Source organism: Lithobates pipiens, unplaced genomic scaffold (genome assembly GCF_037356315.1).
Source record: "Lithobates pipiens isolate NorthernLeopardFrog02 unplaced genomic scaffold, aLitPip1_a1.2 Scaffold_13, whole genome shotgun sequence".
Taxonomy (NCBI): domain Eukaryota; kingdom Metazoa; phylum Chordata; class Amphibia; order Anura; family Ranidae; genus Lithobates; species Lithobates pipiens.
In genome coordinates this window covers 509737377-509751925 of record NW_027507718.1, presented here as the reverse complement: position 1 = coordinate 509751925, position 14549 = coordinate 509737377, and positions in this window count along the sequence as shown.

Sequence of the window (14549 nt, the reverse complement as noted above, 5' to 3'; positions counted from 1 at the left end):
TATAGTCTTGAAGTATATATACAGTATCTCACAAAACTGAGTACACCCCTCCCATTTTTGTAAATATTTTATTCTATGTTTTCATGTGACAACACTGAAGAAATTACACTTTGCTACAATGTAAAGTAGTAAATGGCCAGCTTGTGTAACAATGTAAATTTGCTGTCCCCTCAAAATAACTCAACACACAGTCATTGATTATAAAGCTGTTGGCAACGAAGGTGAGTATATCCAAGTAAAAAGCAAGTAAAAATGTCCAAATTGGGCCCAATTAGTCATTTTTCCTCCCCAGTGTCATGTCACTTATTAGACCTCAGTGTGAATGGGGAGCAGGTGTGATAAATTTGTTGTTATAACTCTCATTCTCTGATACTGGCCACTGGAAGTTCAACATGGCACCTCATGGCAAAAAACTCTCTGAGGATCTGAAAAAAGAAAAAAGAATTCTTTCTCTACATAAAGATGGCCTAGGCTATAGGAAGATTGCCAAGACACTGAAACTGAGCTATAGCATGGTGGTCAAGACCATACATCAGTTTAATAGGGCAGGTTCCACTCAGAACAGGCCAAATAAGTTAAGTGCACATGCTCAGTGTCATATCCAGAGGTTGTCTTTGGGAAATAGATTTATGAGTGCTACCAGCATTGCTGCAGAGTTTAAAGGGGAGGGGGGGGGGGGGGCAGCCTGTCAGTGCTCAGATCATATGCTTAACACTGCATCAAATTGGTCTGCCTGGCTGTTTTTCTAGAAGGAATCATCTATAGATGATGCACAAGAAAGCCTGCAAAGCGTTTGCTGAAGACAGGCAGACTAAGGACATGGATTACTGGAACCATGTCCTGTGGTCTGATGAGACCAAGATAAACTTATTTGGTTCAGATGATGTCAAGCATGTGTGGTGGCAATCAGGTGAGGAGTACAAAGACAAGTGTATGTTGCATACAGTCAAGCATGATGGTGGGAGTGTCATGGTCTGGGGCTGCATGAGTGCTTCCGTGACTGGGGAGCTACAGTTTATTGAGGGGACCATAAATGTTAACATGTACTGTGAGATACTGAAGCAGAGCATGATCCCCTCCATTCAGGGATTGGGACACAGAGCAGTATTCCAACATGATAACGACTCCAAACACATCTCCAAGACGATCACTGCCTTGCTAAAGAAGCTGAAGTTAAAGGTGATGGACTGGCCAAGCATGTCTCCAGACCTAAACCCTATTGAGAATCTGTGGAGCATTCTCAAATGGAAGGTGGAGGAGTGAAAGGTGTCTAACATCCACCAGCTCCATGATGTCTTCCTGGAGGAGTAGAAGAGGACTCCAGTGGCAACCTGTGAAGCTTTGGTAAACTCCTTTCAGAAACCATGAACCAGACCGAGACAGCAGTACAGTAAAATCACACTTGTTTATTAATAAAAATAAAAAGGTAAATAGAGTAAGCATAGTCAAGGCATAGCCAGAGTCCAGTAACCAGATCGGGTAGTCGGCCAAGCCAGAGTTCAGTAGCCAGATAGGGTAATCAGCCAAGCCAGAGTTCAGTAACCAGATAGGGTAATCAGCCAGGCCAGAAGTCAGGAATCCAAGTAAAGGAACAGCAAGCAGGATAAGGAGCCAGACGGGATGTCAGCAAAACCAGTCTTTAAACAGGAACGCAGGAGATGGTTTCTTGTGATGTGACCAAGGCAAAGACAGGAATGAAGTGAGCTGGAGATCTTTAAGTAGGTGGGACTGACAAGCAGATCCACAACAGCTGGTTAACTGTGAAGAGAGATGAGAGCTGGCAATTAGCTGACAGCTGAGCGGCCAGCTCAGAGAAGCAAGGGCTGAGTCAGCCCTGACAACTCAATGCCAAAGAGGGTTAAGGCAGTGCTGGAAAATAATGGTGGCCACACAAAATATTGACACTTTGGGCCCAATTTGGACATTTTGACTTAGGGGTGTACTCACTTTTGTTGCCAGCGGTTTAGACATTAATGGCTGTGTGTTGAATTATTTTGAGGGGACAGCAAATTTACACTGTTATACAAGCAGTACACTCACTACTTTACATTATAGCAAAGTGTAATTTCTTCAGTGTTGTCACATGAAAAGATATAATATTTACAAAAATGTGAGGGGTGTACTCTCTTTTGTGATATACTGTATATACTTTTTATATGGAAACATTAAATAAACTTTTAATTGAAAAAAATAAATAAAAGTATTGAGACGTCTGCCTTTACAGAAGCATGAACTTTAATAGCATCCTAGTCTTTGTCGTAGGGTTCAATATTGAGTTGGCCCACCGTTTGCAGCTACTGTATAACAGCTTTAACTCTTCTGGGAAGGCTGTCCACAAGTTTTAGGAGCGTGTCTATGGGAATGTTTGACCATTCTTCCAGAAGCATATTTGTGAGGTGAGGCACTGATGCTTGACAAGAAGGCCTGGGTTGCAGTCTCTGCTCTAATTCATACCGAAGTTGTTCTATCGGGTTGAGGTCAGGATTCTGCAGGCCAGTCAAGTTCCTCCACCCCAAACTCACTCATACATGTCTTTATAGACCTTGCTTTGTTCACTGGTGCGCATTCATGTTAGAACAGGAAGGGGCCATCTCCAAACTCTTCCCACAAATCTGGCAGCATAAAATTGTCCAAAATGTCTTGGTATGCTGACACCTTAAGAGGCCAAGCTTAACCCTTGAAAAACAACCTCACACCATAATCCCCCTCCACCAAATGACTTGGACCAGTGTACAAATCAAGGTCCATAACATGGATGAGCGAGTTTGGGATGGAGGAATTTAAACGGCCTGCACAAAGTCCTGACCTCAACCCGATAGAATACCTTTGGGATGAATTAGAGCAGAGACTGCGAGCCAGGCCTTTTCATGCACATCAGTGCCTGACCTCACAGATGCACTTCTGAAAGAATTCCCATAGACATGCTATACAACCGAAAATCTGAAAATTCGAAAGAATAACTAACTAACTAATAATAACTAACTAAATTAAATAATAGGTATAGGAATTTCCTTTCAAATTTAGCTGTTAGTGAACATAACGAATACAAATTTATCCAAAGTTACGAATTATCCAAAATAACGAATGCATCTAAACAAATGGAACAGAAGGAATTAATAATAATAATATTGTATTAATATTATTGTTATTTATTATTATTAATTAGTTATATGCCATTTGGTCCCAAAAATGTGTCAAAAATGTCCGATGTGTCCGCCATAATGTTGCAGTCACAATAAAATCGCTGATCGCCGCCATTACTGGTAAAAAAAAATATTAATAAAAATGCCATAAAACTATCCTCTATTTTGTAAATACTATAACTTTTGCGCAAACCAAACAATAATCACTTATTGCAATTTTTTTTAGCAAAAATATGTAGAAGAATACGTATTTTCCTAAACTGAGAAAAAATAAAGTTTTTTTATACATTTCTGGGGGATATTTATTATCGTAAAAAGTAAAAAAAAATGCTTTATTTTTCAAAATTGTCGCTCTTTGTTTGTTTATAGCGCAAAAAATAAAAACCACAGAGGTGATCAAATACCACTAAAAAAAGCTCTATTTGTGAGAAAAAAAAGGACGTCAATTTTGTTTGGGAGCCACGATTCTGCGTTTGTCAGTTAAAGCGATGCAGTGCCGAATCGCAAAAAGTGGTCTGGTCTTAAGCCAGCAAAATGGTCCGGTCTGAAAGTGGTTAAACAGGTTTTCATTAATTTGTTAAAAAATGAATTTGTAATGAAATGAATTGCACATGTCTAGTGAGATTCTTGTGACCTGGGACATCAATAGCTTATATACATCCATACCACAAAAATCTGGTATTGCTGCATCTATTGGATTCATTAATGTAGACAAAAACTTACCCAAGCTCTACTGCATGATTGTAGAAGGATTCATTTAGGACAATGAATGTTATTTAGGACCACAAATACAGATGTTTGGGAGATTGTTTCAGGTTATTCTGTAAAAATCAGCAGCTACAAATACTGTAGCTGCTGACTTTTACTATATGGACACTTACCTGTCCAGAGGGCCTGAAATGTTGGCTCCCCCAGCCAATTTTTGGATCAACTGTCGGGTGCATCCAGGTAAGAGAACCAGGCAGTGAATACTCTTGGTTTTATGACCGGTTCCCTACTGCGCATGCGTGAAGTGCGCTGCATGCTCTGATTTAACCGGTTGCGGAGAAAAGACAAGGGGGGGCAAACTTCCGAGGGACGGTGCCGTGGCCCTGTCTCCTGGAAGTAGGGAAGGGGACCTGTCAAAAACAGGTCCCCATTCCCCTTTCCCACCTGAAAGGTGGCAAATGTGGCACCAGAGAGGGGGGAGGAAGCAATTCTGGGTGGAACTCCACTATAAAGACACATTGCACCAGCTGGTGGGGCTTCATTGACGATGTTTTGCAATTTGGCACGAATAAGAAAATTTGACGAGATGCTTAATTCATATAGCCCAGATATTCAGTTTAACATATGTGTGGGAAGTGCATCCATTCCATTTTTAGACACCAGGATTTATATTGACAATGATAAGAGCAAATCAGATTTGTTTGCTAAACCCAAAGATATAAATCAACTGTTGCTGTTTGATAACTTTCATCCACCTCATGTGTTCAGATCCATTGTACGTAGTCAGCTATGTAGGGTGAAACGTATTGTAAGTGATAAAGCCAGATGGAAGAGGAGAATTGGAGAGATGTGTCAGAGATTCAGAGGCAGAGGATACCCTCAGAATATCTTTACACAAGAAACTGCACCAAGAAAAGGAACAAAAAATCATTGGTAGACAGAAGAGTAATGTGAGACATTTACTCTTTTCTATACAATACCATAGCTACAATGAGAGGATCTTCAATATCATTAGACATCACTTAGCCCTTACTAAAACGTGCATACCCAGATGTAGTGTTATTCCAACAAATACCACTGAAAGCTTATTGCGGGAATAAAACATTGAGATGCATTGGTACGTTTGGATTTTAGGAGAGGAAAACTGTAGGTCAGAACAACGTTCCTGGAGAAAAGAGAAATGGATGTTTTCTCTGTTTAACCACTTAAAGACCAAGCCTCTTTCTGAGATTTGTTGTTTACAAGTTAAAAACATTTCTTTTGCTAGAAAAGGACTTAGAACCCCCAAACATTATACATTTTTTTCTAACACCCTGGTATGCAAAACGGTTGAGGGCCATCTTCCCCTCACTTATCTCTACACCCAGGAAGGAGAAGGATCCAATTGCCTCCGCCGCTACCGATGGCTTTGGTAAGCAGCGGAGGACAGCAGAGGACACCGGAGAGCGACAGGAGGGGGAACCCTCTCCCACCACCGATAAAAGTGATCTTGCGGCTAATCCACCACAGAAACCACTATTATCGGAAACTGGACCGCCCGCTGAAGAAAAGGATATCAGGGTTAGCTGCTAGCTGCTTCCATAACAAAGATATCCCTCTTCGAAGTTAGGACCTATATCGGCGTGCAGCGGTCCGTAAGTGGTTAAAGTGCATACTGTGTAATCTTGTGATGAAAGGGGAAAATTATATTCACACAAGTAGTGGACAGAAATATAGAAATATAAGATAAAAGGTTTCCACACATATCAGTCTGACTATGTGATTTATATCTTAAAGTGATTGTAAAGGCCCTTGTATTTTTTTTAAAATAACAAACATGTTATACTTACCTCCGCTGTGTAGTTGATTTTGCACAGAGCAGCCCCCATACTCCTCTTCTCGGGTCCCTCTTCAGTGTTCCTGGCTTCTTCCACCTGCTGAGCCAAGTCCCATCTCCATGTGTCCATTCAGATATGGAGCCCTGACCTGGCCCCACCCCCTCTCTTTCCTGATTGGCTAACTGACTTTGATTGACTGCCATGGGTGCCAATGATGTCAATCAGGAGGAGATTCCCAGATGGCTATGACACTCATGTACATCGCAGGAGAGAGATGGGGTTCGGGTAAGATATTAAGGGGTGCTGGTAAGGTTGCTACACTCAGAAGGTTTTTTATCTTAATGTATAGAATGCATTAAGATAAAAAAAACCTTCTGACTTTACAACACCTTTAATGTGCCCTTGTAACCTTATGCATGTAGCAGAAACTACAATTGTCCAACATCGCAATTCCATTAGGAATAAACAACCAGGCTTGGCCTGGACCTAAAAATTTCTATGAGCAGGGACACGAGGATTCTGATTATGGTTTGTGGTCTTGGAAGAAATGCCCAGGGACAGACAGGGTGGAGATAGTATCTTAAAATTACAGCAAAGAGAGGTGTGGTGGATTAATCAACTTCAGTCTTTATATCCACAGGGTTTGAATGGATTTGTATTTATTTTTGCGAGTAAAATCAAAAATTTTGTGACGAATACCTTTTGATCGATTACTATGCTCTTTTGTAGGCTACACACAACCGACTAGGTCAGACGATCTTTCCGACGGTCTTTCGGCAGAGTTCCAACAGACTTCTGAATGGACTTGGCCACACACAAATGGACTAAGTCCGTTTGAAAGGCTGTTCGTTTTATACGTGATTCCCTTGCGTCGTACTTGGTCCGTCAGACCTGCATACAGACAAACGTTTTTTCCGATAGGAATTGAGTCCATTTGACATTTTTGAAACATGTTCTATTTCTAGGTCCGATTTTTTTTTTTTTTTAATGATCGGATAAGCCCACACATGATCGGATTGTCCGACGGATTGATTCCGTTGGACCTAGTCTGCCCAAAAGTTTAGTCGTATGTACGCGGCATAAGAATGAACAAACAAAAGATAAAGAAAAGGGAAAATGGTCAGTGGGACTTTAAATGAGGCCAATCACTGTATAAAGTAAACATTTAGGATATAAAACAGTGTTGCTTTTATGGGTTCCAACAAAAAAAGGGGGAATTTGAGTGAGAGATGTATACCAAAAGCATTCTTGGCAAAGAACATTTTATTATACCATGTAAAATCATGTAAAAAATATTGAATACCACAAAAATGCATTTACAGAATTGCATACACGCAAGGTATGCTGAAAACTGCATGTAAATATTGACACCATGGTAATAGTCATAACATAAAGTAAAAACAAGTCCTGCACAACATGGGCCACTGGAAGGGCTGAATGATGGTACAAAGTCTAGAGTAAGGGGCGTGGCCTAACTCCGGACCAGGACGGATGCCTAATCCCGTCTCTCCGGCACTCAGGGGCTGAAAAAAGAAGCTCAGGGCCAGGCAAGATGATCTTGATCATGGGAAAAGGTGTCAGGAGCACCTCCACTTCCTGAAAACCCCCTGAGGCAAGCCAGAATATATTTAACAATATCCCCGCGATGTTCCGAACATCACAGTGAGAAGGCCTCAAAGCCGCGGCCTTGCTTAAACTGCCCACCCCGCTCGGCGGCTCCGGAAGCATGACAGACGGTGTGATCGGCACAAACAGCACCTGCAGCCCCTCACCACCCTTAACAACACCTCCCCAAGCCCCACCAGCCCTCAAGCCTTTCTGATCTGCAAGCAGTGGCTATGGATATAAAAGCCACACTGTCAGCAGCCATAACAGACCTCAAGTCGGACATTCAGAATGTGGCAGCAAGGATCGGAGCTGTGGAACAAACAACAGCACGCCATGCAGATGCCTTAAAACAGGTACAGAAATCCTCAGACATGAATCTATGCCACATAATTGAAATACACCGCCACCTAGAAGACCTCGATAACAGAGGAAGACGACACAACATTGGCATCCGTGGGGTCCCTGAAACAACAGATCAAACCCCAATAGAGCAGACTGCTACAGCAATATTTAACGACTTGCTAGACAGGCCCCCATACTCTCCATTGAAATTTGAGAGAATCCATCGAGCCCTCAGGCCAAGAGGAAGGGACACTGACCCACCAAGAGACATAATATGTTGCTTGGTAAACTTTCCTTTAAAAGAAGCCATTTCAAACTGTACTTTTCAATGGAAACGAGATAAAATTATACCAAGACTTTTCTAACATCACATTGTAGCAGCGTAGAGCTCTACACTCGCTCCTAGACCAACTACGTACCAGAGGAATTCCCTATAGATGGAATTTTCCTTTCTGTCTCTCTGCTACTTGAAGAGGTCACACAGCATTGCTACGCACGCCAGATTGTCTACAATCATTCTGCGAAACACTGCATATTCCTCAAACTGATGTGCCTAAATGGTATAATTCCTTTATGATAAACGACACTTGGATCGAAGTAACAAATAACATTACTCCCAAAGCCCAGAGAAACAGAGATTGGCATCGGAGATCGCCTTCAGGTCATAAATACAGAAGAGGAGCAAACCATGGAAGTCCAGGATTCTCACCACCCAGTCGCAGAGACCGTACCGATAGACAGGACCAAATGGATACCTGAAGCCCAAATATCTGCATTAGACATGGAAGTTGCATGGAAAACTCACATCTACAATCATTTGATGTTTGATAGTTAGGCCTGTGACTTAGCCAACAATCTTCCTTTAAACCACTTTAATTCCACTGGAATTTGACCAACCTCAAAACTAAAAGAATAACATCTGTGCCCCCATTGCTTCTTTTCCTCCCCTCCTCTTTTTTTTATTTTTTTTTTTGTTTTCTCTCTGTACAATCTTGTTTTTTACAGCATTGTCATGCTCCATGAACTGAGTCATCTTGAACCTACAGGGACATCAGACTACATCTGGTTAGACTGGAACGAACCATTATCACAAGGGTATGCTAGCTGCGTAAGAACTCTGGAAATTTTACTGTAAGTACAGCATTTTTGTGTGAAATATATTTAGGAGATGGCCATTCATATCAATATAACATTCTCCTAGCTCCAACTTCATTGGTTCTGCCAGGATGTGCATTTATCTAATCAGTTCCTAACACTAGTGCTCTCCAGTTAATACGTTTTACAACGCATTTTCTCAAGATCCCCACAGAAGATAGCCAACAAGCGACATGGGAGGGGAGGGATGTGGCTAAAATAAGCGGTTATATAATGTTACTATATTGTTTAGAATTATTATAGTGGTTCAAGGCAATGTGCCAGATACAAGTTACAGAAATTACTATTTTATGGTTTAACGCTATACAATTCTATACTATACTATTCCGTATGGCTATGATTATTATTTTTTCTGCCTGATTGTAAGATCTTACACACATACCAGTTGTAGAGAACAACTACTATCAGGCATCAGTTTTTACTGTCAACTCTAAGATTGTTTGTTCACGACTGACCAAACTGGTCGTAATGATGATCCTTAATAGGCATACCTGCCTCCTACACACACTAGACATTACAAAAGGAAAGAGGTATACTCCTGACTCCAATTAATCATAATGGGAGAAATCCAACATGTCCAAAAACTAACTATATCAACTATTTGTTTTCTATCAACACTATTGATCAATCCACGATCTGGTTGGATCATCAATGCTCCTTATTTCTCCATTAGTCACCTCTGAAGTAACTACATGTATAATTGGTTTCCAATAGCTCATGGTCTCACTTGAGTTCAGCAAATAATTTAATTGATATGACAACTCCCGCTCTACACCACAGTCTTTTATCGAGCACACATGTCAATCCTTAAACTTCCCTCAAAACTTAATCTCATAACATAAGGACACCACCTAGTGGCCAATTACTATAGCAATAGGAAATCAATATAGCTCCTTGTCATCACCATTTTATCTTAATGTACGTGGCATTTTCTACATTTGATGAATGTAAACACAACTCCACAGCCCCATATAGGCATATATGGTTTCCAAACCCATCCCCTAGGTGCAAATTTATAAAGGCTAATAAACCTACTCATATCTCCAAAACTCTTTATTTGACATAAAAACCCTGTAATTTAAGTTCAAAATATTTTGATAGATGCCCCGAGTGCCAGAAAGAATTATAAACCAAACATAAGTAAAGAACGGAATTACGCCCACGTTCTATTTAAATAGATTATAAGGAAGAGAGAAATTAGGTTCCCATCCGTCCTTACTTGGACCTTGAACCCACACAAGGGGTGGTTTCCTCTCTCACTCCTTGAACCTACCGGCCCCTACTTATAGGGCAGATTAGCAGGCCTAATCTCACCTCCGGTTTATCCACCCATTACCTTTTCAAGGTAAACCCCCTTAACCTCCCCCACCCATTTTTTTTCTCTTTTATTATTACTCTGTAATAATAGTTCATCTACTCACATACATGAACCACATCATAAAATCCCAGAGTTCACTGATATAAGGGAAATTCACCAAGATTGGTTCTCTATAAACAACAATCAATCTCGCAATCAGAAAAACTAATATCAATAAATGCTAAAGGGCTCAATATACCCGTAAAAAGAACCAAATTCCTAAATGAATTCCATAAACTAAAAGCGAATATAGTATGCATTCAAGAGACTCACTTTAAAGCCAACATTCCAAAAATGTACGACAAGAGATTCCCAACAGTATCACTCCATCAACCCAGAAGGGAAAACCAAGGGCATATCAATCCTCATCTCTAAACAAACCCCAGTACTGATCCAAGATACAATGCTGGACCCTGGGGGAGATATATATTTCTGAAAGGAAAAATAGGCCCTCGCCCCATCACAATAGCCAACATAGACGCTCCCAACTCGAAACAGGTTGCTTTCTTTCGAAAGATAAAGGATCTATTAACAAGTTTTGCCTCTGGCATACTTATCCTAGGGGGAGACTTCAATGTTCCTATTAACCCTCTCATTGATACCTCAAATGGTACGTCAAGCCTTCCTTATGAAGCCCTGAAACAAATTAAACTTCAACTACAAGAATTAATGCTGTATGACACATGGAGAACCCTGAACCCTCAAACCAAAGACTTCGCCTACTTCTCCACGGTCCATCAAAAATATTCTAGAATAGACTACTTTTTCTCTCACAATCTGATTTAGTACTACTGAAAAATTAATCAATAGAAACTATGACTTTATCCGACCATCACCCTATCACCATGACTCTGACTTTTCCAGAAAAAAACTAACATAACTAAGACGTGGAGGCTTAAAACCACAGTCCTGAAAGACCCCATAGACGTAACTTACTTCCAAAATAAACTAAAAGAATATTTTACTCGAAATGCAAATGATGAAACCTCAATCCTGACACAGTGGGAGGCACACAAATGTGTCATCAGAGGCGAATTTATAAATAAATTGACCAAACTCAAGAAAGAAAAACAGGCCAAAACCAGATCCCTAATTGACCAAATCCATAAATTAGAAACAACACACAAACGAACTGTTGCAGTCTCCACTTTTGAGGGATTAACAAAAGCAAGAGCTCTACTTTCAGAGGAGTTGAACTTGATAACTAAAAGACAATACATCTTAAGACACAAAATATATTACGAGCAGGGGAACAAAAGTGGAAGATTACTAGCAAAAGTGGTCCAAAGTAAGAGAGTCACATCAACTATCCACCAGATAAGGGACAAACAAGGCACAGCTCACTCCTCGAATAGAGAGCTCACTAAGCAGTTTGAACTATATTATCAGTCCTTATACAACATTCCCTCTAACCCCAAATGCCCCCTCAACTCCAAAAAGAGAACAAGACTTATCCAAGACTTCCTACAAAAATACAGCACACCACAAATAGCAGAGAATACAGCCCAAGAACTCGAAGCCCCCATCGCCGGTGGGGAAGTTGATAAGGCTCTCAAAGATATGAAAATAGGTAAAGCCATAGGTCCTGATGGCCTACCCCTACATATTACAAAAATTTTACCAACATACTGAAACCAAGATTTTTGAAAACTTTCCAGGCACTCGACTCCGAACAACACCCTCCAAAACAATTACTAGTAGCACATATGACTGTTATACCTAAAGAAGGAAAAGATTAGACTCTAGTCACGAACTACAGACCAATTTCCTTAATCAATGTTGACGTCAAGATCTATGCCAAAATATTAGCCAACAGACTCTTATACTTGTTATCATCCCTCATCTCCCTCGACCAGATAGGTTTTATCCCCGGATGAGAGGGACGTGACAATACAATTAAAGCTCTGAATATAAACCACTGATAAACATCCAAAAACAAACAAGGCTTCTTCCTCTCCCTCGATTCAGAGAAGGCATATGACAGACTGGGACTGACTTTATCAACGCAGTCTTAAAGCATATAGACATTCTACCCCAGATGAGAGCATATATTAATGTGCTCTACTCCAATCCAACAGCACGTGTTCGAGTCAGTGGCCACCTGTCGGACGCCTTCAACTTACATAATGATACAAGACAAGAATGCCCCTTATCACCGTTACTCTTTGTCCTCACTCTTTGAACCCCTACTGAACAAAATTAGATCCAACCCAGATATTAAGGGTATTGAAATACAAGATCATACATATAAAATCCCCGCATTTGCAGACGACATGCTCCTTTTTCTTTCGCAACCCCACACTTCCCTACCCAACGTCATTCAAGATCTTGAACTTTTCCAACTAACATCCAATTAAAATATCAATCATTCAAAATCTATAGCCCTTAATATCTCATTACCCTCAAGTACAGTAGACTTATATAAACAAAACTTCCCTTTCTCTTGGGCCATACAAAATATAACATATCTTGGAATTTAAATCCCAACTAACCTAAATGACCTCTTTAAACTGAATTTTGAAGGAAGCCCAGGAGGATCTGAAAAGATGGAACTCTCTTAACATTTCATGATTTGGCAGGGTTTCGCTAATAAAGATGACAATCCTACCTAGATTTCTCTACGCTATGCAAACGATACTCATTAGACTGCCAGCATCTCTCTTTGCTTCCTTCCACAAAGCTTGCTCCACCTTTATTTGGAGGAGTAAACCCCCCGGAGTTAAATTCACAAGACTAAACTTTCCCAAAAACGAAGGAGGAATAGCGCTCCCTGACTTACGAAAATATCATCAGGCAGCTCTCCTGACACGTATAGTAGACTGGAACATTCATCAGCCAAGGACTGGGTGACACTAGAACAAACACAATTCCCCCATCCAATTAACCACCTACCTTGGATAAACCCATCACACCACTCAAGAGATATCAAATCCCATCCTCTTATAGGCCCTACTCTGGAAATATTTCACAATTAAGGATGAGCTGATCACCCCCCTGTTCGGTTCGCACCAGAACCTGCGAACAGACCTAAACTTCGTGTGAACTTTAGAACCCTATTAAAGTCTATGGGACTCGAACGTTCAAAATCTAAAGTGCTCATTTTAAAGGCTAATATGCAAGTTACTGTCCTAAAAAGTGTTTGGGGACCTATGTTCTGCCCCAGGGGACCTGTGTCCTGCCCCAGGGGACATGGATCAATGCAAAAAAAAGTTTTAAAAACTGACTTTTTTTGGGAGCAGTGATTTTAATAATGATTAAAGTGAAACAATAAAAAAGTAATATTCCTTTAAATTTCCTCACTTGGATATTAGGTGGAACCTCACGTAAATTTTTTTTTAATTTGACGCGGGGTTCCCCTTAATATCCATACCAGACCTGAAGGGCCTGGTAACTGAATTTGGGGGAACCCCACACTTTTTTCTTTTATCAATGACTTTCAATGAGTGTTCTCTGTATTACGGGAGTCGACAATTCATTATAGCCGCGAGTGATTTTAAAATACTTTTTTTCCTGCAGAAATTACACTTTGTGCAGGGACAGTTCTAAGCAGAGGAAACGTGCGCCCCCTTCACAGGCATACTATAGACACCCCCAGGTACGAAATTGAAAGGAATATTACACTTTTATTGTTTCACTTTAATCATTATTAAAATCACTGCTCCCGAAAAAAAACGGCCATTTTTAAAACTTTTTTGCATTGATTCATGTCCCCTGGGGCAGGACCCAGGTCCCCAAACACTTTTTAGGACAATAACTTGCATATTAAAATAAAAGAGAAGAATAGATTTGGCGCTATACCAAAAAGAAAAAATTACATAAAATTGCCAGCGTGCTGGTAATTGGTTGTGAACTAGTGAAAACCAGAGATTGGAAAAAAAAGGAACAAGGAGCTATGCTCCACAGGGGTGATCAATCAATGTATCAGTGAATATAAACAATATTGCACAACATACTAAATAAACCAATAAAAATCTATACAAAATATATTTGCATGCAGGTGACTGTGATAACGACTAGTATCTGTTATAAATATCCTTAGAAGTGGGCGAATCACCACAATGGAGGATGACAGAAAATCTAAATATATAGGTGGATACGTGAATGAAAATTATATATATATATGTGAAGGTAAACAGTGATATACAGTATACTGAAAATGAGTAAAAACCATACAATGATGTGCTTGTTATATAAAGTCCAGTGTTGCAAAAACTTAAAGTCCTGAGTGGTAAAAACAAGTGATGAAAAAAAAGTAATGAAAAAAATGCGATGAAAAAATACGTGTGATAAAAATACAAAATACAAAGTCTTGTTTGAAAAGCGAGTGGTGACAAAAGTTTGAAAAAATAAAAATGAAAAATGACAAAGAAAGTTTATATAAAGTGGAAGAAGTGACTTCAACTCCTGTTCCCGGTGCCC